Consider the following 26,258-nt stretch of genomic DNA (forward strand, 5'->3'; position numbering starts at 1 on the left):
TTTGCAGATGTAACAATTGTCCATATCTTTGATAGGGAGGAAGAAAGCTGTAGACTGCAGGAAGATGTCAATGGACTGGCCAGTTGGGCAGAAAAATGGCAAAGGAGTACAATCTGGAGAAGTGTGAAGTAATGCATTTGGGGAAGGCAAACAAGGCAAGGGAATACACAAATTGTAGGATTATGAGAAGTGTAGACAAACGAAAGGACCTTGGATAGCTTTTTCGGCCAGCATGGGCATGATGAGCCAAGTGGCCGCCTCCTGTGCCATAAATCTTTCTATGTTTCTATTTGCCTTCATGTAGCTGCATGTTAACCTTCTGTAATTCATGTACAAGGCACCAAGGTTCCTCTGAATGCAAACATTTCCCAGTCTCTCTCCATTCAAAAAAAAAATCAGTTTTTTTCCTACTTAAGTGGATAACTTCACACTTCACCACATTTTATTCCATCTGCCATGTTTTTGCCCCCTCGCCCAACATGTCTATATCCTGCTGCAGCCTCTTTGTGTCCTCCTCACTGCTTACTTTCCCACTTTTTGACCTAGTTTTGTATTGTCAGCAAACTTGAATATATTACACTCAGTCCCCTCATCTAAGTTACTAATATTAATTGTAAATAGCTGGGGTCCACTGATCCTTACAGCACCCCGTAATTACAGCCTGCCAACCCAAAAATGTCCAGTTTATTCCTATTGTCTGTTTTTTGTTCTTTAACCAATCCTCAATTCATGCTAATATATTACCCCCAACCCCATTAATCCTAATTTTGTATAATAACCTCTTGTGTGGCACCTTATCGAATCCTTTGTGAAAATCCAAATAACAGTAAATCCACTGGCTGTCCCTTATTCATCTTCCAAGTTACATCTTCAAAAAACTCTGATTTGCCAAAGATGATTTTCTTTTCATAATTCTGTGTTGACTCTGCTTAATCATATTATGAATTTCGTAGTGCCCTGTTACCATGTTCCTAATAATAAATTCTAACGTTTTTCCTACGACTGATGTTAGACTAACTGGCTTATAGTTCTCTGTGTTTTCTCTTTCTTTCTTAAATAGTGGGGATACGTTTGCTACCTTCCAATCCTTGGCAATTGTTCGGGAATCTAAGGAATTCTGGAAGATCAAAACCAATGCATCCAATATCTCTGCAGCTACCTCTTTTAAAACACTTGGATGCAGATTGTCAGGTCCAGGGAATTTGTCACCACTTAGTCTCATTACTTCCTCCAGAACTATTTCTTTACCTATATTGTTTTCTTTAAATTCCTCTATATTTAGTCATGCTTTTAGCTTTGGTTGCCCTTCCTTTCCCCCTTGTCTGTTCTGTGCCTGAAGCATCACCTTGTTCAATTGTTCACTGTTTTGCCTACCAATTTCTGATTCCAATTTACCCAAGGACTGAAGGATTGAGAGGGGACAAGGGCTATGTGTATGGTGTCCTGCCACCTGATTATATTAAGAGCTTGATTTTCTTTCCATTAATAGTCAATAAGCTGAAACTAAATATATTTGTATAAGTTTTGTGTGTGATGCACACTTCTTGTCCATAAACCTTATTTCCTACGTCTTAATTTTGAATCACATTTGCAATGGAAAACCCTTTAGTAACAATGCCAACACTTATCATGGGGAAAACCCCATAGGCACACATCAACATTTCATTTTAAATGAAAGCTTGTCTGGTTTTGAATGAATATTTCAGTATCACAACAGTTCGAGTAGGCTTACAATCCTGTCTAAGCATGTGCAGTTTGCAGAATTTCTTGACATGCAATCTGCATCAACAGGAGTTGCATGGTCAAAAGATGTGTGCTGTTATTCTGTGAGGATTTGAGAGTTTTTTGCTTTTTCCAAATGGCTTTGAAAGAAACTGGAGATTGAATTCTTAAGTTTTATTTCAAGAAAATGGTAATTTATCAACAAATGCCATTTTCTATCATGAACTGCTTATACAGTACCTGTAAACACCAGACTTGTAATTAGCTGTTTCTCTGTTGGGCTAGAAAGGAGAACAGAGAATGCTTCTCAAGAGCATACAATTTTTCAGTAACTTGCTTCCTGCTTTAGGTTTTACATCCAATTTTTAAAAAAAAATCCTTGCTCAACCATTTTTGAGGCTTAAAGTTTTTGTTTGACATTTGAAAACCTGTAAGATGCATAAACAGTTATTTTTTTAATGTTTTGCAAGGTAATTGTTTAGTTATGGAAATACATGTGTATTGAGGACTGTACAGTGTAGCAAACGTATCACTAACAGAGCATTAAGAATATTCTCTATTCCTGTACCCTTGTGCTGGCAAGAAACAGCTAGTAGGAAATTGCGCACCCCCAGCTCTTGGCTTTCTGTTCATTATTTTTCTGTCTTGAAATTAATTATGAAGTGGTTTAAGGTAGAAACAAAAACACAAGAACCGGTTGAGAGTGCTAGGAGGTAGCTAAGGATTTGAAAGGGTATTCAAGCTGATTAGGAAAGATGAGTGACATGCAGGAATACAGTGGGGGAGGGGAGTTTGGGACATAATTGTTTAAAAACTGTGGTAAGAAAGTTACATCCCATTTCCTGGCCACCTACTAGAGGGTTACGCTCTATACAGTTAGTATGTTTACTTATTTTCACCATCCAGCAACCTACAGTTTTGTCCACTGATATCTTTAAAATATATTGTTGGAACAAATTGCACTTTTTACATTTTCTGGACTTCATAATCTCCAAAAATAGTAGATTTGTTATCTGGATCTTTTATGGCACATGCTATTTGGCACATGTGATTCAATCGCCTGGATAGCTGACTGTCTCAGGAACAGGAGTCGGCCATTCAACCCCTCGCAACTGTTCTGCCATTCACTTAAATCATGGCTTATCTGTACCTCAAATCCATTTATCTACCTTTATTCCCTAATCCCTTGATGCCCATAGATAACAAAAATCTATTGATCTCACTGTTGAAAATTTCAATTGCTCCAGCATCTACAGCATTTTGGAGGAGAGAGTTCCAGATTTCTATTACTCTTTGTGTGAAAAGTGATTCCTGATTTCACTCCAGAATGGCCTAGCTCAAATTTTAAGTCATATGTTCCCCCAGTCAATATGACTGATAGTGAATCTCTGCTTACAAACTGTCCTAAAATGAGTTTATAATTTGAATAGCAGATTTTCTTTGTTTGAATTGTGATGTATAGGAAATTGACTAGCTTCATTAGAATCACTTTCAGCTCTGTCCTGCATAATTTAGAAAAAAAAACTGTATGCGATAAGCAGTGAAAAGTTTCCAGCCTATAAATATTTGATATACTGATAATACCTAGACATCATTGTTTTTTTGATGTTTGTTTTTTCATCTAACTAGAACGTTGCTTAATTACTCTCGAAGGATTGTGACTTCCAATCTCATTATTCTTGGGATCCTTTGACTGACATATACAAAGCTAATCACGATATGCACATTGCATATTAATCTATGATTTAAATAATCATTACATTTTGTGGATCTTCCAATGTTATTTTAATTTGGATTTTAAATGTTAATTCGTAAAATTGGGAGAGAAAAAGATGAAAACATAATTATTGGTCTTTTCAACCTTTTACGTACCTAATGGCATTAACAATCCAGTTTAAACTGAAAGAAATTAGCTTCTTCTGAGTCAGCTGTAGTTTTAAACAATACTGCATAATTTCCAGAATCTCCTACCAGAATCTGCTCTTTAGCCCATATCTTATCACCTTCCTGGATACTCTTCAAGCTAAAGTTGTTCTGCTGCATCACTATCCGTGACCCTGAACTGATCGGAATCTGTATGTCTGAAATATTTTGTGTTTTTGCTCCCACATTACCCCTCCCCTCCCCATCGTTGAATTTCCATCAATTCCTTTGTCATCTCCAGATTCAACTTGTTCCATATATTCTCCAGCGTCCTGGGCAGCACTACAAGTAAAGTTCAACTTATTCTAACCTCTGCTACTTCCTGTTCCACTTCTCATCTGTATCCTTGTTCGTCTCTATTAGCTTTGTATACCTGAGAGCATAAACTTCAACATTTTTGTCCATAATTCCCTAGACTGCCTTACCCTATCCTACCAGTACCCTGCATTTTCCATTTACAAGTCTACAGTACATCTCTCCCTCCTCTTTCCCCCCCCCCCCCCCCCCACCCCAACTCCCCTACCAGACTGCTATACTATCAATGGAAAAGCCTTCAGGCATCTACCCTCTATTTCTACCGTCTGAAACACTTTCAACTCTTTCTCTAAACAAGTGCCTTGAGATTTCTCTTCCGACCTTTAAAAGCCTCCTTAAAACTTAGCTCTTCAAAAGCACTTTCAACTGCCACCTTGGATATTCATCTGTGCTCAGGTCTGACCCCTAGCAATGAAGTGTTTATGAAATGTAGTTATGTTAGGTTGTTTTAAATTGATTTATTGTTTAGAATTCATCATGTACCCATTCGAGTTGAGGCAGAATTATTCTGTAAAATCTTGACTTCATTTGACGCACAATCTAGGCTGCTGTTGTATACAAATACTTGTAGGAGAGCAGTATCTTTGTAGCATGATGGGAGACCAAGTGTTAGAAATTTCATATCTGTTCTTGATATTGTGCTAGATGTCTTGGGGTGCAGCCACAATGATATCAGCAAGCAGGTAGGCAGCCAAGCACATTGAAGTATTCACACACCAAACCAGAATATTAAAAGCACTTAATATGCTTCATTTCTAATTTAAATTTTCCAAAAAAATGATTATGATTGTCTCTACTTTAGCTTTTATTTTAATCCGAACAAATTTTTTTAAAATAAATTTTTAAAGTATGTGAATTTATAATAATGGAGAAATTTGACATTCCACAGATATAAAATAAACTTTTCAGGGCTATTGAGAGTGTTTAACAGTAATTATTAAGTTAGACCACTGTTTATAAACCTAGTTATACCTCAAAGGTTTTTACAGTGAGATTAAGAGTTTAAAAGTGGATGTTTTCGTCAATTCCTGGATTTCCCATTGATTGCACTCAGGAGTTGCCTCAGTAGCTCACCCTCTAGAGAAGCGTAGAACCACTGACAACAACATCTGGATTTCTTTGTTATTCTGCACATTTGCGAACCCCAGAGGTTACTGTTACTGGACTAATGATGCTGAACACTTAGTTTCACTATCATTACCACCACATAATTTGGGCCATTTTTTCAAATTCAAAGTAAGCGGTCTCTCCTATAAGTAGATCCCATGTCCCAAGCTTTCTGTCCTGAGAAATGCAAAGACCGTTGGATACAAATTTAGAGGCTATTTAGATGCAAATGTGCTGTTTTGAAAGAATTTGTTTCTAAGTTTTCATAAAATTTGAAATCCATTCCTAAACCTCCCTTTTAGTCAGGTTAAATATATTCCGCCTTGAATAATTACCACAGCTGGGTAGAATGCTATGTTTGGACATGGGAGTAGGATTGAAATGGAGACAATTAAAAGTTTTTATTTACTAGTTGTAATGTTGTGTAACTGTTAGTTTGCCTCAGTGGTATCAATCTCCCCTCTGATTGGGAAGGTCATGGGTCCCCCTCCAGGACTTGATCATATAATCCAGGCTGGCACTTCAGTTCCACTGTTAAGGAACTGCTGCATTGCCAGAGATGCCATCTTTCAGATGAGAAGTTAAACCAAGGTCTTATCTGTGTGTTAAGACAGAAGGAAAGATCAAGTTGCAGCTTTTTGAAGAAGAGACATGGAATTCTCCTGGTGTCCTGGCCAATACACCAGAAAAAATTGTATTTACTGTTAGCAGTATTTTTTTCAAGGTATGTGGGCGTCACGTGGGGAAGAGTAGGCAGGGAGCAGATGATGAACGCAAAGGGACTGGTGGTCTGAGGTGCATTTGTTTTAATGCAAGAAGTGTAGTAGGTAAGGCAGATGAACTTAGGGCTTGGATTAGTACCTGGGAGTGTGATGTTATTGCTATTACTGAGACTTGGTTGAGGGAAGGGCATGATTGGCAACTGAATATCCCAGGATATCGATGCTTCAGGCGGGATAGAGAGGGAGGTAAAAGGGGTGGAGGAGTTGCATTACTGGTCAAAGAGGACATCACAGCTGTGCTGAAGGAGGGCACTATGGAGGACTCGAGCAGTGAGGCAATATGGACAGAACTCAGAAATAGGAAGGGTGCGGTAACAATGTTGGGGCTGTACTACAGGCCTCCCAACAGCGAGCGTGAGATAGAGGTACAAATATGTAAACAGATTATGGAAAGATGGAGGAGCAACAGGGTGGTGGTGATAGGAGATTTTAATTTTCCCAACATTGACTGGGATTCACTTAGTGTTAGAGGTCTAGATGGAGCAGAATTTGTAAGGAGCATCCAGGAGGGTTTTCTAGAGCAGTATGTAAATAGTCCAACTCGGGAAGGGGCCATACTGGACCTGGTGTTGGGGAATGAGCCCGGCCAGGTGGTTGAAGTTTCAGTAGGGGACTACTTTGGGAATAGTGATCACAATTCCGTAAGCTTTAAAATACTCATGGACAAAGACGAGAGTGGTCCTAAAGGAAGAGTGCTAAATTGGGGGAAGGCCAACTATACCAAAATTCGGCAGGAGCTGGGGAATGTAGATTGGGAGCAGCTGTTTGAAGGTAAATCCACATGTGATATGTGGGAGGCTTTTAAAGAGAGGTTGATTAGCGTGCAGGAGAGACATGTTCCTGTGAAAATGAGGGATAGAAATGGCAAGATTAGGGAACCATGGATGACAGGTGAAATTGTGAGACTAGCTAAGAGGAAAAAGGAAGCATACATAAGGTCTAGGCGGCTGATGAAAGACGAAGCTTTGAAAGAATATCGGGAATGTAGGACCAATCTGAAACGAGGAATTAAGAGGGCTAAAAGGGGTCATGAAATATCTTTAGCAAACAGGGTTAAAGAAAATCCCAAAGCCTTTTATTCATATATAAGGAGAAAGAGGGTAACTAGAGAAAGGATTGGCCCACTAAAGGACTCAGAGAAAATGGGTGAGATTCTAAACGAGTACTTTGCATCGGTATTCACCGAGGAGAGGGACATGACGGATGTTGAGGTTAGGAACAGATGTTTGATTACTCTAGGTCAAGTCGACATAAGGAGGGAGGAAGTGTTGGGTATTCTAAAGGGCATTAAGGTGGACAAGTCCCCAGGTCCGGATGGGATCTATCCCAGGTTACTGAGGGAAGCGAGAGAGGAAATAGCTGGGGCCTTAACAGATATCTTTGCAGCATCCTTAAACACGGGTGAGGTCCCGGAGGACTGGAGAATTGCTAATGTTGTCCCCTTGTTTAAGAAGGGTAGCAGGGATAATCCAGGTAATTATAGACCGGTGAGCCTGACGTCAGTGGTAGGGAAGCTGCTGGAGAAGATACTGAGGGATAGGATCTATTCCCATTTGGAAGAAAATGGGCTTATCAGTGATAGGCAACATGGTTTTGTGCAGGGAAGGTCATGTCTTACCAACTTAATAGAATTCTTTGAGGAAGTGACAAAGTTGATTGATGAGGGAAGGGCTGTCGATGTCATATACATGGACTTCAGTAAGGCGTTTGATAAGGTTCCCCATGGCAGGCTGATGGAGAAAGTGAAGGCGCATGGGGTCCAAGGTGTACTAGCTAGATGGATAAAGAACTGGCTGGGCAACAGGAGACAGAGAGTAGCAGTGGAAGGGAGTTTCTCAAAATGGAGACATGTGACCAGTGGTGTTCCACAGGGATCCGTGCTGGGACCACTGTTGTTTGTGATATACATTAATGATTTGGAGGAAAGTATAGGTAGACTGATTAGCAAGTTTGCAGACGACACTAAGATTGGTGGAGTAGCAGATAGTGAAGGGGACTGTCAGAGAATACAGCAGAATATAGATAGATTGGAGAGTTGGGCAGAGAAATGGCAGATGGAGTTCAATCAGGGCAAATGCGAGGTGATGCATTTTGGAAGATCCAATTCAAGAGTGAACTATACAGTAAATGGAAAAGTCCTGGGGAAAATTGATGTCCAGAGAGATTTGGGTGTTCAGGTCCACTGTTCCCTGAAGGTGGCAACGCAGGTAAATAGAGTGGTCAAGAAGGCATACGGCATGCTTTCCTTCATCGGACGGGGTATTGAGTACAAGAGTTGGCAGGTCATGTTACAGTTGTATAGGACTTTGGTTCGGCCACATTTGGAATACTGCGTACAGTTCTGGTCGCCACATTATCAAAAGGATGTGGATGCTTTGGAGAGGGTGCAGAGGAGGTTCACCAGGATGTTGCCTGGTATGGAGGGCGCTAGCTATGAAGAGAGGTTGAGTAGATTAGGATTATTTTCATTAGAAAGACGGAGGTTGAGGGGGGACCTGATTGAGGTGTACAAAATCATGAGAGGTATAGACAGGGTGGATAGCAAGAGGCTTTTTCCCAGAGTGGGGGATTCAATTACTAGAGGACACGAGTTCAAAGTGAAAGGGGAAAAGTTCAGGGGGGATATGCGTGGAAAGTTCTTTACGCAGAGGGTGGTGGGTGCCTGGAACACGTTGCCAGCGGAGGTGGTAGATGCGGGCACGATGGTATCTTTTAAGATGTATCTAGACAGATACATGAATGGGCAGGAAGAAAAGAGATACAGAACCTTAGAAAATAGGCGACATGTTTAGAGAGAGGATCTGGATCGGCGCAGGCTTGGAGGGCCGAAGGGCCTGTTCCTGTGCTGTAATTATCTTTGTTCTTTGTTCACTGGCTAGGCCAGCATTTATTACCCATTCCTAATTGCCCTTGCGAAGATGGTGGTGAGCTACCTTCTTGAACTGCTGCAGTCCATGTGGTGTACATACACCCACAGTGCTGTTAGGATGGGAGTTCCAGGAGTTTGACTCAGCAACAGTTAAGGAACGGCGATATAGTTCCAAGTCAGGATGGTGTGTGGTTTGGAGGGGAACTTGCAGGTGACGGTGTTCCCATGCAACTCTCTTGGGAACCTGAGAGGGAGCTCAGATTTGAGGGAAGCAAAACTGGTAAGTTGTCTGGGGTGTGGGAACCAGGAGCAAGTATTAGAGAGGAATATCTTCCACAGAATACTGGGGAAGATAGATGGCATGAGAGTAGGGAATAGTACTTTATTAGGTAGGGTCAGAGTAAGGGAGAAAGTAATAAAGTCTGAATCAGAGTTAATGTGCATGTATGTGAATGCACGGTGTGTGGTTAATAAGAGTGGTGAGGTACAGGTGCAGATTACCATGTGGAAATATGATGTTGTGGCTATAACAGAGACATAGCTCAAAGAAGGGCAGGCCTGGGTGTTAAATATTCCTGGATACAAGGTGTTCAGGAAAGATAGGAATGGAAAAAAAGGGAGACGGGTAGTGGTATTGATTAAGGAGAGCATTGCAGTGCTGGAGAAAATGGATGTCCCAGAAAGGTCAAGGACAAAATCAATTTGGCAAGAGCTAAGGAACAAGAAAAATGCAGTTACATTTCTTGGTGTTGTCTATAGGCCACCAGCTATTGGGAAGGACATGGAGGAACAAGTTTGCAAGGAAATTACAGAGAGGTTTATCAATTATAGGGTAGCTATAATGGGGGCTTTAATTATCCAAACAGACTGGGATAATAGTAATGTCAAGGGCAGTGAGGAGTAAGAGTTCCTAGATTGTGTTCAGGAAAATTTTCTACAACAGTATGTTGCTAGTCCAATGAGAAAGGAAGCACTGCTAGACCTGGTTCTTGGGAATGAGGTGGGCCAAGTGGATCAAATATCAGTAGGAGAGCATTTAGGGGATAGTGATCATTGTATCATAAGGTATAGGCTGACCGTGGAAAAGGACAAAGAGCAATCTAGGGTAAGAATAATTAACTGGGGGAAGGCCAACTTCAATGGGGTAAGAATGGAACTGGGGCGAATAAATTGGAGTCAAAGGTTGTCAGGAAAACCGGAAGATGAACAATGGGCTACCTTCAAAAAAGAGATCGTTCGGGCGCTGTCATGGTATGTTTCTTCGAAGGGGAAAAGTAGGGCAAACAAATCCAGAGTTCCCTGGATGTCAAAAGAGGTAGAGATGAAGATAGAGAAGAAAAAGTGTGCTTATGACAGATGCCAGGTAGAAAATAAGAGAGCAAAGACAGAGCATGAAAAGAGACTGTCAGCTAGCATTAAAGGAAATCCCAAAGTTTTCAATAGGCATATAAATAGTAAAAGGGTTGTAAAAGGAGGAGTAGGGACTAGAAAGGGGATTTACACATGGAGGCAGAGGACATAGCTGAGGTATTAAATGAATACGTTGCACCTGTCTTTACCAAGGAAGAAGATGCAACCCAGGCAATGTTGAAAGAGGGGTTTAAAATTGATAAAGAGGAAGTTTTAGATACTGTCTGTACTTAATTTGGATAAATGAGGGCTGGATGAGATGCATCCAAGCATACTGAGGGAAGTAAGGGTGGAAATCGCAGAGGCACTGGCCATAATTTTTCGGTCTTCCTTCGACTCGGGGGTGGTGCCAGAGGACTGGCAAATGTTACACCCTTGTTCAAAAAAGGGTGTAAAGATAAACCCAGCAACTCCAGGCCAGTCAGTTTAACTTCGATGGTGGGAAAACTTCTAGAAGAAATAATTCGGGACAAAATCAATAGTCACATGGACAAATGCAAGTTAATTGAGGAAAGCCAGCATGGATTTCTTAAGGGAAAATCATGTTTAACAAACTTGCTGGAGTTTTTTGAGGAGGTAACAGAGAGGTTTGTTGAGGGAAATGCAGTTGATGTGGTGTACATAGACTTTCAAAAGGCATTTGATATAGTGCCCCACAACAGACTTGTGAGCAAACCTGTAGTTCATGGAATGGTAGCAACATGGATATGAAATTGGCTGAGTGACAGGAAACAAGGAGTAGTGGTTAATGGATGTTTTTCGGGCTGGAGGAAGGTTTGGAGAGGAGTTCCCCAGAGATCGGTGCTGGGAACCCTTGCTTTTCCTGATGTATATTAATGACCTAGACATTGGTGTACAGGGCACAATTTCAAAGTTTGCAGATGATACGAAACTTGGAAGCATTCTGAACTGTGAGGAGGATAGTTCAGAACTTCAAAAGGACATAGACAAGGTTGGTGGAATGAGCAGACAGGTGGCAGATGAAGTTCAATGCAGAGAAATCTGAAGTGATTCATTTTGGTAGGAAGACCATGGAGAGACAATATAGAATAAAGGGTACAATTCTAAAGGGGTTATAGGAGCAGAGGGACCTAGTTGTATATGCGCATAAATCATTGAAGGTGGCAGATCAGGTTGAGAGTGCGGTTAATAAAGTATACAGTATCCTGGGCTTTATTAGTAGGGGCATAGAATACAAGAACAAGGAAGTTATGTTGAATTTGTCTTAGACACTCGTTCAGCCTTAGCTGGAGTATTGCGTCCAATTCTGGGCGCCGCATTGAGGAAAGACGTGAGGGCATTGGAGAGAGTACAGGAAAGATTCATGAGGAATTTCAGTTATGAAGATAGATTGGAGAAGTTAGGACTGTTTTCCTTGGAGAAAAGGCTGAGAGGTGATTTGATAGAGGTATTCAAAATCATGAGGGGTCTGGACAGAGTAGATGGAGAGAAACTGTTGCCACGCATGTAAGGATCGAGAACAAGAGGGCACAGATTTAAAGTATTTGGTAAGGGAAGCAAAAGTGATATGAGGAAAAACCTTCTCACACAGCGAGTGGTTGAGGTCTGGAATGCGCTGCCTGAGAACGTGGTGGAGGCAGGTTCATTTGAAGCATTCAAAAGGGAATTAGACAGTTATATGAAAAGGAAGAATGTGCAGTGTTATGGGGAGAAGGCAGGGGAATGGAATTGAGGGAGTTGCTCTTTCAGAGAGCCGGTGCAGAAATGATGGGCCAAATGGCCGTCTTCTGTGCTTTAACGATTCTGTGATTGTCCTTCTGGTTGGTAGAGGTTGCAGGTTTGGAAGGTGCTGTCGAAGGAGCCTTGGTGAGTTGCTGCAGTGCATCTTGTAGGGATTGCTGCCACTGTGCGTCAGTGGTGGAGGGAGTGAATGTTGAAGATGGTGAATGATGTGCCAATCAAGCAAGCTGCTTTGTCCTGGATGGTGTCGAGCTTCTTGAGTATTGTTGGAGCTGCATTCATCCAGGTAGGTGGAGAGTATTCCATCACACTCCTGACTTGTGCTTTGTAGATGGTGGACAGGCTTTGGGGAGTTAGGAGGTGAGTTACTCGCCACAGAATTCCCAACCTCTGACCTGCTCTTTAAGCCATCGTACTTATATGGCTAGTCCAGTTCAGTTTCTGGTCAATGATAACCCTCAGGTTGTTGATAGTGGGGTTTCAGCGATGGTAATGCCATTGAATGTCAAGAATGTTAGCCTGAATGTTGTCCAGGTCTTGCTGCATCTGGACGCGGACTGCCTCAGTATCTGAGGAGTCGCGAATGGTGCTGAACATTGTGCAATCATCAGCAAACATTCCTTCTACTGACCTTATGATGGAGGGAAGTTAATTGATGAAGCAGCTGAAGATGGTTGGACCTAGGACACTATCCTGAGGAACTCCTGCAGTGATGTCCTGAGACTGAGATGATTAACCATCAACAGCCAGACTCCAACCAGTGAAGAGTTTCCCCCCGAGTCCCGTTGACTCCAGTTTTGCTCGGGCTCCTTGATGCCACATCCGGTCAGATGCTGCCTTGATGTCAAGGGCAGTCACTCTCACCTCACCTCTGGAGTTCAGCTCTTTTATCCATGTTTGGACCGAGGCTGTACTGAGGTCAGGGGCTGTGTGGCCCTGGCAGAACCCAAACTGAGCGTTTGTGAGCAGGTTATTGCTGAGTAAATGCTGTTCGATAGCACTGTCAATGTCACCTTCCATCATTTTGCTGATGATCAAAAGTAGACTGATGGGGCGGTAATTGGCCGGGTTGGATTTGTCCTGCTTTTTATGTACAGGACATACCTGGGCAATTTTCCACATTGTCGGGTAGATGCCAAATTGTAGCTGTACTGGAACAGCTTGGCTAGGGGTGCAGCCAGTTCTGGAGCACAAGTCTTCAGTACTATCGCCAGAATGTTGCCGGAGCCTATAGTCTTTACAGTATCCAGTGCCTTCAGCCGTTTCTTGATGTTACGCGGAGTGAATCAAATTGGCTGAAGACTGGCATCTGTGATGCTGGGGACCTCGGGAGGAGGCCGAGATGGATCATCCACTTGGCACTTCTGGCTGAAGATGAATGCAAATACTACAGCCTTGTCTTTTGCACTGATGTGCTGGGCTCCCCCATCATTGAGGATGGGGATATTTGTGGAACCTCTTCCTCCTGTGAGTTGTTTAATTGTCCACCACCATTCACGACTGGATGTGGCAGGATGCAGAGCTTTGGTCTGATCTGTTGGTTGTGGGATCGCTTAACGCTGTCTGTTGCATGCTGCTTCCTCTGTTTGACATGCAAGTAGTCCAGTGTTGTCGTTTCACCAGGTTGACTCCTCATTTTTTAGGTATGCCCTCCTGCAGTCTTCATTGAACCTGGGTTGATCCCTGGCTTGATGGTAATGGCAGAGTGGAGGTTATGGCAGGTCATGAGGTTACAGATTGTGGTTGAATATAATTCTGCTGCTGATGGCCCACAGCGCCTCATGGATGGCCAATTCTGAGTTTCTAGATCTGTTCAAAATCTGTCCCAACTAGCACGGTGGTGGTGCCACACAACACGATGGAGGGTATCCTCAATGTGAAGGTGGGACTTCATCTCCACAAGGACGGTACGAGTGACCACCGTTTATTAATTAAATTTAAATTCCACCATTTATCATGATGCTACTTGAACCCATGTCCCCAGAGTATTAGCCTGGGTTTCTGGACTGCTAGTCGAGTGACATTAACACCACGCCACATATTTCACTGTATGCAAATTGGTTATGAAATTTGTCTTGATAGCAGTAGTATGTATACTTCAAAAGTAATTCATTGCTTGTGAAGTGCCTTGGGATACCCTGAGGATGGGAAAGGCAATCTGTAAATGCAAGTTGTTGCTTTTCAAGTCTTAGCCCTGTACCCAGTGGATACAGATCCTACAGTACAGCCCTGTGGTATTTCAATAGCATTTGGCAATGGACACTAAATTGATGATGTCACTTGGAGGGGGTGGTTGCTGTAGTGTATGTACTTTTATATCTACGGTATGACCATTTCTCTTCACATTGTTCACAAACCATCAAACTGAGTACACGGGCAAAGAAGTTCTGAGCTTGTGGAATTATTTTACATCGTATTACTTGGAAATTATCTAGCATATTTCACATTGAAAGATGCAACTTTCCACCTGCAAATTTTAAATATTTTTTTTTTATGATAAATGCAGTTTCTTATGCATCCGCTTGACTCAGCTTGTATATTCTCACCATGATTCAGAAGGTTGTAGGCTCACGCCCGTGAAATTAAGCAATATGTCAGTGCAATATTGAACGAGTGCAAGTGTGCCAGAGGTGTCGTCTTTCAACTATGAAGTTAAACCATAGGTTCATCTTTCAGCTTGGGAAGACACAAACAATCCCATGGTACTATTTAAAGGAGAGCAAAGAGTTCTTCTCGTGTCCTGGGCAGAATTCCCCTCTCAAGCACTTATCAGTAAAAGCATTCATTAGTTTGTGAAATCCAACTGTGTGCCAGTTGGCTACTGTTGTTTGCCTATGACTCACTTGAAAAGTAATCAACTCACTGCAAAGCACTTTGGGAAGTCTGAAACATGTGATAAAGCACTATATGAATGCAAGTTTTTCTAAATTGTTTTGACAAGAAACTAGAATTCAGTTATTTTCAAATTCAAGTGCTAATAATATATTGTATAAATTCAGATATGTATGTAGACATTTTTTTGCTCAATTCTTCAGCATTGCATGATAAAACCTTAAAATATCTTAATTACACTGTAATTGGAGTAATTTTCCCTTTTATGCCAAAATAATGTTTATATAGTACTGTAGTCTCAAATGACACTCTAATTTTACTTCCCAACAGCAAAATAACTCACTTGTAATCTGTATAAGGCTTTTAATTCCCATGTAATTTTGCTTTAGATTTGTAAAATAATTCTCTGATTATACCCTCTTATGAACCTTGTGACAGTAATATTCTGCAACCAGAAGCATCAGAGTAGTTTTTCCACAGTCTTTGGTGTAATTTCAGTTCAATATTAATTGTCAGCAGTGTTTTCATTTAATTGTGATGATCCACTATAAGTGTTAGAAAGTTATGTAACTTTATTTTGCAGTTCAGGTGAGATTGAGAAACCAGCTGATGTTGGCTCTACTGATTTGTGGATTTATTTGAATTGGGTAAAGTTGACATCCAGAAGGTATTTTGTTAAAGTTCTCCACAGGAGATTATTAGGAAAAATTAGAGCACATAGAATTGGAGGTAACCTTCTCACATGCATTGGTAATTAGTTGGGAGGTAGGAGATGGAGTAGCATGGTCTGATGAGCAGGACATGACAAGTGATATTCCCCAGAAATCTCCTGTAGAGTTGCATATCCAAGTTTGCAGATTGCACTAAATTAATAGGTGCAGTATGCTGTGTGGATGGGAGCGGGAAGTTACAAAGGGACATAGATGAATTAAGTGAGTGGGCAAAACTATGACAGTTGAAGTTCAATGTGGAGACGTGTGAGGCCATCCACTTTGAATCTGAGTGAGTCAAATTGGAATATTTCCTTAATGACGAGACACTAGGAGTTGTGGAGGTACAAATGGCAATTGGGCATCTACGTACACAAAAAGCAAGTGCGCAGGTACCAAAAAGTAATCAAAAAGGCTAATCGTGTGTTGGCTGTTATCTCAAGGGAGTTTGTATTCAAAAGTGAATTAGTGATGCTTCCATTGTACAGAGCCTTGGTTAGACCCCATCTGGACTATTGTGCTCAGTTTTGGGCACCAAACTTCAGAAAAGATACAATGGCCTTGGAAGGGATTCAGTGCAGATTGAAGAGAATGATACCAGGGCTTAAAGTGTTAAAGTATGAAGACAGATTGCTTAAAATTAAGTTTGTATTCCCTTGAGTTAAGAATGTTGAGGGGTAATCTAATCAAGGTGTTTAAAATATTGGTAAAGGATAGATGCAGAAAAACCATTTCCTCTGGTGGGGAAATTCAGAACAAGGGGGCATTAAATTAGAAAAGCTAGACCATTTAGGAGTGAAATCCAGAAGCAATTTTCACACAAACATAATGGAAATCTGAAACACACTCCTCCAATAACAACAACAACTTATATATATCTTATATAAGGCATTTAAAGTGATAAAACGTCCCAAGGCGCTTCACAGGAACATTACAAAACAAAATATGCCACCAAGCCACATAAGGGGAAATTCAGTCAAATAACCAATAGCTTGGTCAAAGAGGTAGGTTTTAAAGAGTATTTTAAAGGAGGAAAGCAAGGTAAGAGGCAGAAAGGTATAGGAAGGAGATTCCAAAGCTAGGGCTGAGACAACTGAAGGTGCGGCCACTAATGGTGGAGTGAGTAAAATCCGGGATGCTCAAGAGACCAAAATTAGAGGAGCGCAGATATCTCGGAGGGTTATGAGGCTGGAGGAGATTACAGAGATGGGGAGGGGTGAGGCATGGAGGGATTTGAAAACAAAGATTAGGATTTTTAAATCAAGACGTTGCTTGACCGGAGCCAATGTAAGTCGGCGGCCACAGGGGTAAGAGGTGAAGGGGACTGGGTGCGATTTAAGACACAGGCAGCAGAATTTTGAATAACCTCAAGTTTACAGAGGGTAGAATGTGGGAGACCAAAAAGGAGTATATATTCTCTGGAGTTTAGAAGAATGAGAGGCGATCTCTTTGAAATGTACATGATTCTGAAGGGGCTGGATAGGATAGATGCTGAGAGATTGTTTCTGCTGATTGAGGAATCTAAAACACAGGGACACAGTCTCAGGATAACAGGCCGATCATTTAGTAATGAGATGAGGAGAAATTACTTCACTCAAAGGGTTGTGAATCTTTGGAATTCTCTACCTCAGATGGTTGTAGATGCTCCATCATTGAATGTATTTAAGGCTGGGATAGACAGATTTTTGTTCTCTCAGGGAATTGAGGGATATGGCGAGCGGGTGGGAAAGTGGAGCTGAAGCATAAGATCAGCCTTGATCGTATTGAATGGCAGAGTGGACTCGATGGGTCATAAGGTCTACTCCTGCTCCTATTTCTTGTGTTCTTGAGTGCATTGAAATAGTCAAGTCTAGATGTAACAAAGGCGTGAAAGAGGGTTTCAGCAGCAGGTGAGCTGAGACAGGGCGAAGTCAGGCAATGTTACTGATGTGGAAATAGACAGTCTTAGTGATGGTACGAATATGAAGTCAGAAGCTCATTGAGGGTCAAATGTGACACCAAGGTTGCAAACAGACTGGCTTAATCTCAGACTGTTGCCAGTGAGAAGGATGGAGTCAGTGGCTAGGGAACAGTGTTTGGAGCAAGGACCAAAAACAATGGCTTCAGTTTCCCAATATTGAATTGGAGGACATTTCTGCTCATCCAGTACTGGATGTTAGATATGCAGTCTGATAATTTAACAACAGTACAGGAGTTGAGAGGGATGGTGGTGAGATAGATCTGTACATCAGCGTACGTGTGAAAACTAATGCGCTTTCGGTGTTGGAAGACGATAGTGTGGCCAATCGTGTCAAAGGCTGCAGACAGGTTGAGAAGAATGAGGAGGGAAAGTTTACCTTTGTCACAGTCACAGAGGATGTCACTTGTGACTTTGATAAGAGCTGTTTCAGCACTGTGGCGGGGCAGAAACCTGATTGAAGTGATTCAAACATGGAGTTCTGGGAAAGATAGGAATGGATTATGAGGGGACAACACATTCACTGACTTTGGAGAAGAAAGGGAGGTTGGAGCTGGGACGGTAGTTTGCAAGGATGGTGGGGTCAAAGGTTGGCTTTTTAAGGAGAGAGGTTATGACTGCAGGTTTAAAGCAGAGAGGGACAACACCGGAAGAGAGAGAACCGTTAACAATATCAGCTAACATGGGGACCAGGAGGGGAAGTTGATTGCTCAGCAGTTTAGTGGGAGTAAGATCAAGGTAGCAGGAGGTGGATCTTATTGGCAAGATGAGCTCAGAGAGGGCATTAGGAGCAATAGGATGGAAACTAGAGAAAGACGTGAGTTCAGGGCTAGGGAGGGGGGACTTGTTAGAGGAATTTTGGCCCAGTGGGTGAGCAGATGGTCTCGATCTTCGTGGCAAAGAAGTCCAGGAGCTCCTAGATACTTATTGTTGAGATGAGCTTGGAGGGGAGAGAGATTTAAGAAGACGGTTTGCAATATTGTAAGAGGTTCCGGCTCCCGTTTCCCCCCCTTACTGATGGTTCTTGACTTTAGGATTTTATAAAGGACAAATTGCACAGACACAGGGTTGGGCTGAACCACAAACTTGTTTATTAAAACCCTCCTAACACCCTGATACAAAGACCTCTGAACTAATTTAAAGGACACCACAGAACATCACGATTGGCTAGTCCGATTTAAATCCCTCCACGATTTAACCTCGGCTTCCACTCAAACACACAAGTCACCACAACTTATAAGATAAACCTTTTCTGGAAAACCTCAGGCAAAACCCCACGTTTCTGCCCCAAACTCACTCAGAAGAAAGAAAATGGGGATTATCTTTGCATTCCAGGATGTTTCTGGAATAGGGAACAGTTTTAGTAGACCAGACAGAATCCGATAGTGTTTTAACTGGTCCAGCCAAATATGGCAGTCGATGGCTGAACCAGATGTCTGCCAAACCCTTTCAAGTCTGTGTCCCTTGAACTTGAATGAGCAGAGATGAGGGCCATACTGCGGGAATGGCCAGGGTGAGAGAAAGTAATGTTTTATTGGGGCCAAGGGCACCAAAGGCGGAAGAGAGGGGTACGGTTGAGCAAATCAGTAGCTGTAAAAAAAAGAACTTCAGTTCAGTCCGCAAGCATGACCCCGAGCTTCCAATCGGCTGTCATTTTAATTCTCCACCTTTCTCCCATTCTGACCTTCTGTTGTTGGCCTACTGCAGTGTTCCAGTGTAGCTCAACACAAGCTTGAGGAACAGCACCTTATCTTTCAACTGGACACTTTACAGTCTTCTGGACTCAACATTGAGTTCAACAATTTTAGATCATAACCCTTGCTTCCATTTTGTTTTTTTTTGCTGGTTTGGCTTTTTCCCCTTCTTTATGTTTGGACAGCTGCTATCCTGCCATTCACACCTTTAGGTACGTCTTTTGTTTCTTTTCTTGATCCATTATCACTCCCTTCGCCTTTGCACTTTTGTCATTTAATCTCTCCTGCCCTCCATCCTATTACAGACCTTCTCTTTTGTTCTTCTGCCCACCCTCCCCCCTTTCACCTGCACAAAACTTTCTAACTTTTCTCAGTTCTGATAAAAGGTCACAGACCCTAAACTATGTTTCTCTTGCCAAAGATGCTGCCAGACCTGCTGAGTATTTCCAGCATTTTCTGTTTATATTACTTAACTTTTCAAATTGATATTTCAGTGCAGTGCCTAGGTGCCACATTTCAGATGATATATTAAACTGCTATCTGCCCCCTTGGGTGGATGCAAAAGATCCCATGATACTACTGCAAGAAAAGCAAGGGAGTTTTCCAAGTGCCCCACCCTATATCCAGTCCTTAACTAACATTACTAAAACAGATTATCTGGATATTTACTTCATTGCTTGTGGAACTTCTTGCTATGTGCAAATTAGCTGCCACATTGCACTACAACAGTTCTTCAAAAGCACTTCATCGGCTGTGAAGTGCTTACGGTCATTATGAGATCATGAAAGGTGCAATATAAATGCAATTTTTTTCTTTGCATGGAAGGCACAGTCATTTTAGATACACTTAACATTGTTGGGTTTCCACATGTCATATGTCCAGTTTACCCAAAATAAGGCATTACTTATAAATCTTTCACTGAACCCCATCTGAACATTCACAATTCTGTGTAATCTAATATAATTATGAGAACACCATTTCAAGCTTTGGTTTGTGCCTTCTCCCTTTGCAGTATCTCAAGGATGTCATTCTAGGCAGTGATATCACAACTGTAATTACAGATAACCGAGAAGTTGCCCTCATTCTGATACTTATAAAATTTGCACAAAGAAAATGTTTTTAAAAAGAATGCAACTTGCTGGAAATGAACTGCAAATCAATTAGCACCTGAAAGAGAAAATAGGTTAACAGTTCGGGTATAACGTCTTTCACGAGATCATGTTCATACAAGACCCTGGCACACAAGTATTTTGCTCCACTGTGTGGCAAGGCCCAAGTTTGATTGTGTGGTTTCCTCACAGGACACATTATGGTCCTGGAGCTTGCAATCTAAATTAAACAAAATGTTTCCTTACTGGAAAGAAAATTAACTAAGTGTGTGGCTCTGACCCCTAGTGATACATCATCTTACAACCACTTGCAGCATTAGCAGAGGCTTTTGAGCAGATCTGCATCTTCCCATTTCATATTTTATAATGGAGGAGGAGAATGAGTTGGGGAAATCTTGAAAGGGAGGGAGAATGTGCACAGCAGAAAGGACGCAAAGGAGAGGTCTGCATGTTCCTATTAATTTGATTAGCTGAAATAACTTTTATAATTAACTGGAATGAAATGTGTAAGTAGGATAAAGAAGTACTAACCAATGTAATTAGCAATTAAAAGATTTTGTAATGAGCATTTAACAAATTTGTTCAATCTTAGTTCCTTTTTATTGTTTATACAGAAAGATGAGTCACTGGGACATCAGTTTTGAAAAGATTGCAAATTCCATTAAACATGCTTGAGATAGAAATTTGTCTGCATTGCATAGTCAGCACACACCCCAACCTAGGGACCCAAGGCTGGCCGGAAATTGGCTCTTTGGCCTTGTTAACAATTTAAGCATGAGTGGACGGTCCCTGTTGTGCCTGCTCAGGCTGCTCGCTGATCAAAGATGCTGAACGTTGGACTGCTTTCCTCACTGATGGTGGCCCGAAGCAAAGTCCTGGGAGAGGGGGTTAGAGTGGGCAATGGGAGGGGATGATCGCCAAGACGAGAATCAAGGGATGGTTCCACAGGAAAGTTAATTTTTTTAAATTTAAAAATAACTTTTCTTGGCAGCTGCAAGGATTGCTGAAGAATTCTGACTGCGGCAAGCACCAACATCAGCTGTGCTAATTGTAAACAAATTTTCCAGAACGGTCCTTCAATAGGCATTAGGCCCCTAAGATACACACAGGGCTCAATACCTGTTTTAGATGGTCACCTAGGAAGCCTAAAAAACGGGCCTGACAGCTTTAGCAGTGACCCAAACACGCGCACAGATTGAGGCCAGCCATCCATCTGCTGTATTTGTTGACGTTAAAACCATTTTGTACTCAAAGGATGGATCCAACACATACCAATTTCCTGTCCTCAATATCCACTCTTAGAAACTAGTAGCCCATTTATAATAGTTGGCCAATTGATGGCACTCTCATCTCTGATTCAGAAGGCTATGGTTTCAAGCCTAATGCAGGACTAGAGCTTACATTTTCTGTGAGAGTGCTTTTAAGGAAGGTGCCTTCCTTCAGAAAAGATATGATGCTAAGAGCAAATTTGTCTGTCCTAATGGTGCAGGTGGACATCGAAAATCCGTGACACTATTCAGTGATGTTCTCAGAGTTCTGACCAATATTTCTACCTCAACCAACAAAAATAAAAAGAAAGAAATACCTGCACATTTCACTACCTCAGGAGTTCCCAAAGTGCTTTACAGCTAATTACTTACTTTGAAGTGTAGTCACTATTGTAATTTAGGAAACACAGTAGCCAAATTGCACACAGCAAGGTCCCATAAGCAGCAATGTGATGATGCCCAGCTAAACTGTTCTGGTGATGTTAGCTGAAAGATAAATATTGGCCAGGACACCAGAGAGAACTCCCCTGCTCCTCATAGAAATAATGTAATGGGATCTTTTACATTCACCTGAGAGGCAGACAGTGCCTCGGTTTAATGTCTCATCTGAAAAATGGCACCTCCAACCATACGGCTCTCCCTCAGGACTGCACTGGAGTGTCAGGTTGGATTATGTGCTCAAGTCTCTGGAGTAAGCTTGCTGCTCCTGTGATTAATCTCATTGATGTTTGTTGAATCTTGCTGTGCAACCATTTCAGTATAATTCAATGTATGTGTAGCACCTTGAGATTTTCTGGGACATGTGATAAGGTGCTGTATAAACACAAGTGTTGCTTTCTTGCAATTTACCATTTCTAAAGAAGGTGGCAAACTGCAAATATAAACAGTGATGCTTCTGATAGCAGCATAAAACATTAAGTGGTGTGCCATATAAGGCAGTCAAAAACATAGCTGTACTGCTCCCAATGACTTCAGATAACAGTCAAGTGTTTCGCTATCACTGAGCCCAATTGGACCATCCGTTAAGGGATATAGTGACACCTGTAATTATTTCAACTTTAGTTGGCTGCTGGAGTAACTTATCTGATAATGTACAGTTTCTACTACAGCAAGACAGGGAGCCAATATAAAAATATCTATATTTGCATATTTTGTGTTGCTGAATAAAACAACCAATTTTAATGGCAGTGTTGCTGCCTCTGGAAGTTCCAGTACCTGTACAACCATTTAGCTGGTCCACGAATTTGTGCAGATTTTATCCAACTATTAGGGAATGTCAGCAGCCAAAATATAAAGCCACATGCTTTCTGAAGACTCCTCATGCCTGTTGCTACAATGTTATAGAATCCGTCCCATTTTATAAACAGTGTGATAACCTCTGAAACAGCAGTCTTGGGAATTCCAGAAATGTTTGAGGTAAAATCCTCCACTTTTTGTAAAAAAAAACTGTAGCTAAACAAATTCATTCAGTTGCATTAGCACAATTGATAGATTTTATGCATGGTTTGTAGCCCACAGAATTTAGGATACACAGTTGTATGTAAGGGGATTTACATGTGGAAATAACCTGACCAACACTACTTTCCTTCAATCTGCTGTCAATTAAAACATTAAAAAAATGGCTACATGCTGTAACTATAGTAACTGCCTTTGGACAATTGCCATCGTGTTCTTGACTGTCAGCAACAAATGTAACAAAAAAAAACTTGTTCGAACTGCACAGCTGGTTCAGAAAACAAAAGGCAGACACCCACGCTCTCTGTATCCAAGAATGCAAGTCACTGATTATCCTGCCCATTGGGATCTAATCACCAGCTAAAATAAAATCCAGTCAAACAAACCTTGGCACCAAGGCCGCTGTCCATCAATGCATTGTCTCCTACAGCCAAAATCCAACCGATGACTTCATGTGCATTGTGATGACTATTGATCCATAGCAATCCGAAGCACAATAAAATGCCACTGCTAGTATTCACTGCCCAACATGAGCAATGACCATATCAGGCTGAATTTCACTGTTCGTGCACTTTATATTTTAACAGCCCCTATTTCAAAATTTCTACATATATATGTCCTACCTTTCAACTTCTAAAAGTTCTGCCCCTTTCCTCCCCCTTTTATACATCTGTTCTATTACGATGGCAATCCCAGTAACTAAATACAAACTAGGTGGTACAGCTGGAGGAACAACGAATCATTTTAAAAGTATTCAACTGCTCCCCAAGGACACCAATGCCACAGGTTGAAAACGTAAAAGGTTGCAGAAGGTAGTGCGTGACACCATTGTCTGTCCAGATGAGGTCTGAGCGGTCAACTGCCCATACAGACCCACTGCAGTCTTTGAATGCAACTTTCCAACGATTGTGTGTGCATTGAGTTATTTATGTGTTGCCGCTGGTGTTGTGGAATCCAGCCCAACAATGCATATGTGTTAAAAAGTCCCGATCCCTGGAAACCTCACCATATTACAGAACAGCTTCAACCCAAAGTTCTCTATGCAAACAAAGGAAAAAAGCCGACAAGAATATGATAAATCTTACTTTTCTATCTTATATACTGTATTATACATCTTGTAAAACCTCATTTGAACTCTGCAAATTCTATTATCTTATGGAAGACATAAATCATTAACCCTTTATTGCAAAAATTAGATTGTCATGTTTTTAAGTTTTGTAACAGTTCTATGATATTCATAAAAATGCAGAGATAGTGCACACAAAGATAAATGAGATAACAAGATGGTATTTGGTTCTGTTGAACCATGTTGGCAATTATGCTTTCAGAATGACTATATATTTCAAGTTATGTATAGTCCTGGGTGCAAATGTCAACCAAACACTTGCATGCTTGTGTAAATACTCAAGCTAAGAACAGCCACTTTACTAGGATTGGATAATTGACATGAGCTAAAAGCCTTCGATATAAAAGAAATTCATTATCAAATCCTCTATCATCCGCCCCGCCCCCTCCCTGTTTATGTCCAAGGCAACTTGGAATGAAATAAGTTATTGTTCATGCAGGTGTGAAGGATGAAGATGGTGATGAAATGACATAGGATTTTTCAACAGCACTTCCAAACCCACAACCTCCACAGCCTGGAGGACAGCCAGTTCCCTTCCAAGTCTCACGCCATCCCGACTTGGACGTATATTGCTGTTGCTGGGTAAAAATTCTGGAACTCCCTGCTTAACAACATTGTGGGATTACTTTCACCAGATGGACTGAACTGTAGCAATTCAAGAAGGAAGCTCACCATTACTTTCGGATGGGCAATGAATGCTGACATTTCCAGCAATGTCCACAATCTGAGAATGAATTAAAAAAATCATTTGGGGACCTTCACCAATCTCTGCTTTACCACTTTGTAAGCACATTGCTATGTCGGCTTCACTCAATAGGTATCACGCACCTCTGAGTCAGAAAGTTGTGGGTTCAAGACTCAGTTCAAGATTTGTGTAATTTAGCCTGACTCTGTCTTGTAATAGTAAAGGAGAGTTACAATGACAAAAGTGCCATCCTTCAGATGAGACATTAAACTGGAGTATTGTCATCCTACTTCAGTATGTTCAGGTGTTCAAGCGATAAAGACCAAGAATTTCTCATGGTGTCCTAGCATTCTTCCCTCAACCAGCATCACCAAAAAAATAAATTAACCATCCACCCGTCTCTTTGTTATTTGCTGGACATTGCTGTGCACAAAATGCCTGCAGAACAGCAAAGTCATTTCTTTCAAAGTAATTTATTGCATGTGAAGTGCTTTGAGAAATTTCTGAGATGTAATGCTGCTAAGCCGCATTCAGGTCTGTTGCAAAAGAACATAGAGGAGTAGATTTTATGCTAGAAACAATTTCGGGGTATATCAGTACAAACTTGATTTATTGCAAACTAAAATCTACGTCTCGAGTGACTTGCCTTCCATTACCCCTCTTCCAAATTAAAAAATAATGGTATCCCCTTACCAGGATATTGTTACATGGTGGTCACATTGCACATGAATTGGTAAAGATAACATGAAGACTATATTTGAAGGAAGTTAACCTCATAACTGAGAAAACACCACAGAAGTTGAACTTGAAAGCACTATTTCTGGGATCACATTATGTGTCAGAATATTAACAAATGAACTTCAAGAAGCTCAATCAGACTTCTCCAAACCACCACTTGTCATTTACATTAAAATTGAGAGAGAGAAACAAGAACTTGGTAGTTGGTCACTTTTGTTTTTACAATTTATATCTAGAAGAGTGAAACCTCTGCGCTCTATCTTTACATTTGAGTATCCTCTTCAAGGTCATCCCTGTGAATAAAACCTCAACTATTTATTCTCCAACCACCACTGGTGCTTCGACAATTTTAATATCCACTTATTCTAAAATTGAGTCAGTGGGCTTATTTAATGTTTTCGTCAATGCCCCACTCCTTGGGCTGGATTTTATAAGCTTGCCGCGGCCTGCCTCTGCGGGCTGCACGCTAAAGAACCATTGCGATCTCAAGTGTGGCAGCTCATTTAAATAGCCGGGGCGGTTCCCCCCCGCCCCCACCCCCACCAATCACACGAAGAGAGTGGGCTGTCCGTCCCTGACAGTGGCATCAGCTGCCTGCGCGCAGGCGCTGATACCATTTTTAAAGGGCTGTTATCCCTACTGGCTTATTTAAATATTTAAAGATAGATTGAATTAAATTAAATACATACATTTCTTTTGTCCCTCTCCCACCCCCTCCCCAATAACAAAATTAGTTATTTGCCTTTCCGCTCCCAAAACACTTACCTTTACCATCTGACCTTCCCAACCCCCCACTCCCCCAAACTGCACAAACTTTAAACTACAACACTGCCCACAATCCCCTACACCCATCAT

The 26,258-nt window shown here is 41.4% G+C and overlaps 1 protein-coding gene across 4 annotated transcripts in view; it reads left to right on the forward strand.

Annotated features, from left to right (window-relative positions):
* The window catches only part of diaph2 (diaphanous-related formin 2), a 967,621-nt gene that overhangs the window by 758,542 nt on the left and 182,821 nt on the right, over positions 1–26,258 (forward strand). The window lies entirely within an intron of this gene.

This window comes from Heterodontus francisci, chromosome 15, assembly GCF_036365525.1.
Source record: "Heterodontus francisci isolate sHetFra1 chromosome 15, sHetFra1.hap1, whole genome shotgun sequence".
Taxonomy (NCBI): Eukaryota; Metazoa; Chordata; class Chondrichthyes; order Heterodontiformes; family Heterodontidae; genus Heterodontus; species Heterodontus francisci.